Raw genomic sequence first — 7,873 nt, 5'->3', positions numbered from 1 at the left:
GGGGCTCGGTGCCACCTCTTTTGGATCCCATGGGAGGGGTAAGAAATGAGATTGTGTAATGGTCAAGGCCAGGCTTTTCTTTAGCTTTTAGTGTCTTATTCCCCCGCCCCCATCCCTGTCCTTGCCCCTCCCAACTGGTTGCTTTACCTTGGTTTGAGAGAGGAGCCAGGCAGCCTTCTGGTGTATGCTCGTATATTACACTCCCCCCGCACCTAGTAACATTTTAGCTCTATCCTTTCACTTTTCCATTATACTAACAAGCCCATCTGGCTTTGTTCTGTGTTCACACATATAAGTAAGGATATAAGAGTATAAAAAAATCAAACACAAAATTATATCTCAGGCTAACAAACAGGCCTATATACTAACAGGGCCTTGGCCAGATTAGCCATATTGCCGCTCTCTGGGACTTTCCTTCTAACTGTTTCATTTTTCATCTATGACAATCAAAGGAAGGTGAAAGGAGGGTAACTCCATTTCCTGCAAGACCTGCAGAGATTACACTATCAGGGTCTCTGTGTGCAGACATCCCCAGCAAATCACAAGGACGTGCGGCACAGGCTTTTGTGTTGCAGCAATTGTAGTCCAAGCAACCACCTTGCCAATGCCACTCACAGCAGCCTTTTCATCAACTCAAGGCTTGTGGTTTGATTTTTTTTCCAGTGCTGCTCTGCAAAGAAGCCTTTCCGTTAACAATGTATTAATTGGATTACCAATGGAGGTCTTGTGTGTTTTCTAGAGAGAGATATAAAACATGAGCAGAGGTGGTCATAGAATGACAGAATCATAGGGTTAGAAGGAACCACAAAAGTCATCTAGTCTAACCTCCTCTTCTCGGCCTGATGTTGTATAACATTTTCATTAATTACCTAGATGTAGGAATAGAGAGCATATTGATCAACTATGCAGATAACTTTGCCTACTATTTCTCTGAGTTGGTTGAAATCTGCCTCTCTGAAGTCCAGTGATCTTGTTTTGCTGTTCTCATATCCTCCTTTCCACAGGATCTTGAATTTTATCAGATCATGATCACTTCTCTCTCAAGTTCCCCACCACCCTCACATTCCCAACTAATTTACCCGTCTTAATCAAAACCAGATCCAAAATGGATAACCCCCTGGTTGTTTCCTCAACTTTATGAATTAGAAAGTTGTCCTCTACGCATGCTAAGAATTTTCAGGCCATGTTACATTTTGTTGTAATAATCTTCCACCAGGCATGTATCCCAGTATATTCCGATATTCTTGTCCCACACACTCATAAAAACTTTGCAGTATTTCCACACAGTGAATATATGAAAATATCCAAAAAAGTTAATTAGAATGCTCTCAACATCTTCCAGGATAGTATCCCCTGTAATTCAGTATACTTGTGCAAGATGTGAGCAGGACATCCAAGGTCTACCACTTCCCTTTTTAAGCTCATCTTCACTTTGGTGTGCAAATGTTCTCTTCCATGTCAGTATCGACCACCAAAGTTTGTCTTTGTATTATCTGCTTCCATACTTATTCAGAACATTTATTATCTCAGCTGCAATAAGTTCTGATGTTTCTTCTTTAAATTTGACAAAATCCACAGGTTTAGTTTGCAGACACAAACTGCCTTCATAAGCCTTGAAATTTCGGTTCAAGAGAGGAAGCAGTTTCACATATCTGTAATTCAATGCACCAACAGTGACACACATTCAACATTTTTCAGGTTGTCAATTAGTTCATCATTGCCCATAAAGCAAAAGCCTTTTCCACTATTCCTTCACACTTTGTGTACATCAGCATGAGCACTAAAGGCACTTACTATTCATTTCTGCTCCATAGTCCCTCTATCTTGGAACCAAAAACTTGATCTGAAGTCTTGATATGAGTGTTCTTCTCATTCTGTCAAGCAGAGCAGTGAGATCCAGCAAGCACTTTTGACTTCTTGCAAGGATTTTCTTTAAAAGAATTTGTGTGCATGTAAGAGAGAGAGGATGTTTGTGAGTAGCATGTTTGGCCACTAATATTACAGCACTAAAAACAAAAGAGACATGAAGTTTATAGTCAGCAGCATTTCCACCAGTGTGAGGACACCCCAATGAATTTCAGCTCCATCACATTAAGCACTCAGCCAAAGTTACCTAACATCCAGCTTCTTCACCACCCTTCAGTTGAGTCCTCTATAGGAGGGAGCTTCTAGGGATTGGTATTCTTGGCTACAGGTTGGGTCTGGCTTCCCCCAGCCTTTGGATCCACATAATACATGATCCCAAGGGGAACCATCTCCTAGAGCTTCTCTGTATACCCGTGGAACTCAGGACAGTGAGAAACATGTTAAATCATCTGTAAAGTGAAAATTTATGTAAAACATGACAACATTTCTCCTTTATTTGCAGTAGAGGGAATCCTATAAGGCCAAATATTGATATTTCTATGGATGTCTGCTTATATAGGGAAATTGACAGTTGATATTGAGATCAACGATTTCTGGGTATCATTTATATAAAGATGTGCTCTTTAATAGTCTATCGAATTTATCATATTCAGCAACATAGTATTTGCTCACTTCTATCAATATGTATGCAGAGTGGATATCAACTACTCTCTGAATTCACGCATGAGCATGGCCCTGCCCTCCTCTTGCCCTGCCCTCAGTTGCTCTGTGGCATTTAAGCCTTCCCTTAGAGCTGTTAGCAACAGATGCCCCTGCTCTAGGGCCTAGAGAAGGAAAAGTGTGCTGGGCTCCAGCCTGGGACTCTCTCTCCCTCCTGCCTTTCCCTGACTATTAAGACTGGCCCTGGTACTGCTCCCCTTAAGTGCCATGTGGGCAAGAGGAAGTGCGTGGCAGCTGCAGATACAAGGACCAAACTTGTGGGCATCAGGTGAAGCAGCAAGAAACACAACCATCAGATCAACCTGCAGGAATCTCTCACCAGACTGTTAAGTTCTAGGGCCCCAACCTATAGGAGCTGCCTGGTGAACCAGCCAGACCAAAGCCCTAGCTCTAGTGGGCATCAGTGACCCAGCAGGAAGGAAAAAACTCACCCTGGTGCACCTAGGAACAAGGAAATCAAGCACACTGAGCTGTAAGGCTTTACAGCCAATCAACAGCACCTGGAGGTCCCACTGGGATTTGGGCTCAGATGGCAGGATTCAGAGTCCAGAGGGCTGAACCATTACACCATGGGTCCTGCAGCTACTGTCATTTCAGGACTCCTGTGAGACCCTCAGCTGGTTGGTTTGCACTCTGCACAATATCAGGGTTGGAAGGGACCTCAGGAGGTCATCTAATCCAACCCCATGCTCAAAGCAGGACTAATCCCCAGACAGATTTTTGCCCCAGATCCCTAAATGGCCCCCTCAGCGACAGAACTCATAACCCTGGGTTTAGCAGGCCAATGCACAAACCACTGAGCTATCCCTCCAGCTGCTTCCTCTCTTGGGACTCTCTCTCCTCCTGTGTCTCTGCTGCTCTCCTCCCCTAGACATTGAACCCAGCCCTTGCTGCTGCTGACACCAACTGGCAGAGGGCCCTATAAATCCCATTCCTGTGGAAAGACCAATGCATGTGGTGGGCCACAAGCATCACAGATTTTAACTTTGTGCTTCCTTCCCCATGTCTTTTACTTAGGCCACATCTAGACTACGCGCCGTATTGGCGCGTTAAAATCGATTGCTCGGGGATCGATATATCGCGTCTAATCTAGACGGGATATATCGCTACCTGAGCGCGCTTATATCGATTCTGGAACTCCACCAACCCCAACGGAGTTCCGGAATCGACATGGCGAGCCGCAGACATCGATCCCGCGCGGTGAGGACGGGTGAGTAAATCGATATTAGATATTCGACTTCAGCTACGTTATTCACGTAGCTGAAATTGCGTATCTAAAATCGATTTTACCCCGTAGTGTAGACCAGCCCTGGGTGGAAATGGGAATTAAGAGAAAACTGCCTATCGGTTTATATTTTATAATCTTTGAATAAGTTGTTTCCAGCGACAATGAAATTAAACATGAAGTTAATTAGTGTAAGAGGCTGATTCTGTGATAACTTTCAGTGTTACAATATGATTTGGGTTTTCTTCTAGTTCTCTCCCTGCCCCTTCCTACTATATTAGAAATGGTGGTTAATCCTGAAATTAAAACCTCACTCCAAAGGAATTAGAGTGGGGGAATATGTGAGAGAAATAGCCTGTATGAGAAGAGAGACTCAGTATGGACTGTAATTATTTCTATTTAAAATGGAGTTTATTTTGATAAATTTTAAAAAATCTTCTGTTAAGAGGAAAATTACTTGAGACAAGATGTGTAACCTTTTACCCATTCCCCGTAATGCTGGTGTGTTTTTGTTTGTTTGTTTATCTCTCCTCCGGTTGTTGTTCTTTAATAAAAGAATAGTTTTGGTTTGAAAGCAATCTTTATTCCATTAGTTGAAAGCAAATAGATCCCTACGAAGCAACGGTCAATTTTCTTAAACCTTCATAGTGCATTGTCTGCACCAGTCACAATCCCCTCCTAGCAGTACAAACACTGCACTTCTGTACATAGCAAGAAATATTAGTGGCTTTCAGCTTCAAATGGCTGCCTCAAGGTATCCCTGATCCTTATGTGCTCTGCCCCTCTAATAGCCCTTGTCTCTGGCTGTTCAAATTCAGCCTCCAGGTGCTAAGCCTCAGTGGTCCAGCCCTGTGTGAAACTTTTCACTCCTCATGTTGCTTAAAATGAATCATAGACTTTAAAATCAAAGGACCATTATGATCATCTACTGACCTCCTCACAATGCAGACAGAGTCAACCACCAACTTGTATCAACATTGTTTGAGCCATTGAAGCCTCAATTATGGTTAAAAGACTTCCAAGATGCAGAGAATCAGCTGAACCTGAGCATGTGGGCAAGCCTCACCAGCCACCCCAGGAGAAAGGGGTCGAAGGGGGAAGGGGAGGAGAAAGGGAAAAGAAGGAAAGAATTCTTGTAGTAACTCAATCCCACCCCTCTAAATACATCCCAGGCATCGGGATATTTATTGCTAAAGTTCAAAGACAATTAATTGCAAAAATAAGGCTATCCTATATACGTCCTACATAAATTTAGCTTATCTTGCAGCCAGATAGTGTTTTTGCCCACTTAGCCCTTGGAAGGCCTGTTCGAACTTCTCCTCTGATGTTAGTAACCTCATCTAATTCAAGTCTAAACTTCCGATGGCCAGTTTATATCCATTTGTTCTTGTGTCCACATTTGGTACTGAGCTTAAATAGATCATCTCTCTCCTGGTATTTATTCCTCTGATATATTTAGAGAGAGCAATCGTATCTTCCCTCAACTTCTTTTGGCTAAAGGCTAAACAAGCAAGCTCTTGAGTTCCTTTCATAAGACAGTTTCCATTCCCGGATCATCCTGTAGCCTTCTCTGTATTCTTCAGTTTGAAAATCCTTCTCGTAAACGTGGACCAGGAACTGCACAGATTATCCAACGACGGCTCACAGTGCCGTGTATAACGGTACTACACCTTACTTCTACTGGAAATCTTGCCTGTGACCGCAAGATTCGCCTTAGCTTTTTCACGGCATATACTTGTCAGCTCATAGTCTTCTGTATCACGCAACCCTAGGTCCTCCCTTGTTACTTCCAACTGATGCATCCCAATTATAACACTAATTCTGTTCTTAGTAATCCTAAGTGCATGACTCTGACTTTTCACTATTAAATTTGACCTATTACATTACTCCAGTTTACAAGGTCGATCCAGATCTTCCTGTCGAATCCATTCGTCTCTGTAATTGGCAATATCTCCCGCTTTGTGTCATCGAATTTATTACACATTCCCACTTTTTGTGCAAGGTCAGTATAAAAGATTGGTCCCAACACTGATCCTGGAGGAACTCGACTAGTAACTCTCCAGCTGACAGTTCACCTTTCATACACCCGTTGGAGTTTCCTGTACAGTTTTTCACACCTTCAGTTTTCATATTGATCCCCATCGTTTCCATTTAGTCAATTCGCTCATGTGAACCGTATTAACACGTCCTTATGAAATGAGGTACTAGATACATTGCACTCTTTTCTAAAAAAATCTGTTACCTTCTCAGAAGAAGCGATCAGAGTTGGTTTTACGATCTACCTTTGTAAAACTAGTGTATATTTCCTTCAAGAACAAAGCCAAAAGACACTCAACATCTTCCGCACTGGCTCAGCTGTGCTTGAACGTCCTTGTGCTGTCAGTTCCCATGATGCCCCCTCAAATTAAAAACCCCCCTGGGCTAAAAATAAAAAAGGGGTAGCAGGGTCTCTCAGATCACAATGGCATTTGGACTTCCCCACAGTGAACTCTGCTCCAGAAAGAAGTCTTGTTCAGGTTTCTGAACAGGCAGTGTTCAGAAAAGACGTGTGTGTTCAGCACTTACCGGCCAGCCGATTAAAATGTCCATTAAATGCCCACTGTGATGCCACAAGTGCCTGAGAACATAGAGAAGTATCCTCTCTGATAATGTAGCGCCGTGACAAGTGGCATGGTGTCAAGAATTGGAAATGTGTGCATCTACAACACTCTGCATGAAGGGAAAGATGGCAAGCAATTCCGACAATGTCACACACGTTGCCAGAGCACAGTCTTTTGAGTAGGAGCACAATGCTGCACACTTTGTCAAACCACATCTCAGTGGTCGACTTCCTACTCAACTGATTAGTGACCAATTGGTAGAGTCTGGAGTAGCAGCTTCAACGTCATTGCACGCCACTTCCCATAACAGGGCAGCTCTCATTTTCATGTCTTGGCTGCAGTTTGGCGAGCTCATCACACAGTCATGAAGGGTCTTCTCACCGAAAGTTCGCAGCCACTTGCTTGCCATCCAGATGTGATGACGATGTGTCCACCATCAGTGCTTTTTTCGCGCCCAAAAGTGGTATTCCGATGTGGTCGCAGCTTCCATGAATGACACAAGCATCTCGTGTGAAAGCTTACTATGCATGGCGAGATTGTGTTGAACCCTTGCCTTGAGTTAGGAATAACTCCACTGCACTTGTGATCCGTAATAAGACGATGCACATATGGTCAAAATGCAGGATCCATTCCTGCAGGGATTGTGGCCTGCAAAGCAATGCCATCATGGAGTTTGGGAAACATGCCTCCCACAACTGCTTAGCAGCAGAAGAGGAAAGAAATGCTAGTGATAACTGAGTGCCACACTCGGAATATCGCTGCATAGTGCGTCAATGTGAACAGTACTGACTAGTGTAAGCCAATAGCGGTTCCCTTCAGCGCTCTCTCGTTACAAGACCGAAGGTAGTAGGAGTGGATTGGGGGGCGTGGGCTCTGGGCATTCTGGTAGCACTGAAATTTTACAAACCTGCTCGCCCCTGTTGTGCACTGACATCCTTGATTTCTCTCCAGCTGCTCCCTCTCTACAGACATTTTCTACCACATCTTCCTCTCTGTGCTCTCTCTTTCCCTGCCTGCTTGTTTGCCTATGGACCTGCCCCATGGTTGCTGTGTGTGCATACAGAAACTCATAGAATCATAGGTCAGAAGGACAACATGATCATACGAGTCTGACTCCTGCAAAAGCAGGCCACAGAACCTACGCCATCTACTTCTAGTTAAAACCTAACCTATGTCGAGTTATTGAAGTCTTCAAAATTGTGGTTGAAGACTCAAGCAGAGAATCACAGCAAGTGACCATGCCCATGGCTGCAGGGGAAGGCGAAAAACCGCCAGAGCGGCAGCCAATCTTGCCTGAGGAAAATTCCTTCCCGACCCCAAATACTGGCGATCAGCTAAACCTGAGCATGTGGGAAAAGCTCCAGCAGCATCAGGAAAGAAGTCTCGCAGTAACTCTGATCCCATCCGCATCCACATCATGCAGACATGAGCAGACATATTCTGCCGAAGTCCCAGACAATTG

The 7,873-nt window shown here is 43.9% G+C and overlaps 2 protein-coding genes across 5 annotated transcripts in view; one reads left to right on the top strand and one right to left on the bottom strand.

Annotated features, from left to right (window-relative positions):
• LOC116816480 (uncharacterized) overlaps positions 1 to 7,873 on the top strand; it is a 560,774-nt gene that overhangs the window by 150,023 nt on the left and 402,878 nt on the right. The gene's annotated exons all lie outside the window — the stretch shown is intronic.
• Positions 1 to 7,873, bottom strand: part of LOC116821735 (uncharacterized) — a 310,474-nt gene that overhangs the window by 110,200 nt on the left and 192,401 nt on the right. The gene's annotated exons all lie outside the window — the stretch shown is intronic.

This window comes from Chelonoidis abingdonii, chromosome 11 (genome assembly GCF_003597395.2).
Source record: "Chelonoidis abingdonii isolate Lonesome George chromosome 11, CheloAbing_2.0, whole genome shotgun sequence".
Lineage (NCBI taxonomy): Eukaryota > Metazoa > Chordata > Testudines > Testudinidae > Chelonoidis > Chelonoidis abingdonii.
This window is presented reverse-complemented; position numbering and strand designations above follow the sequence as displayed.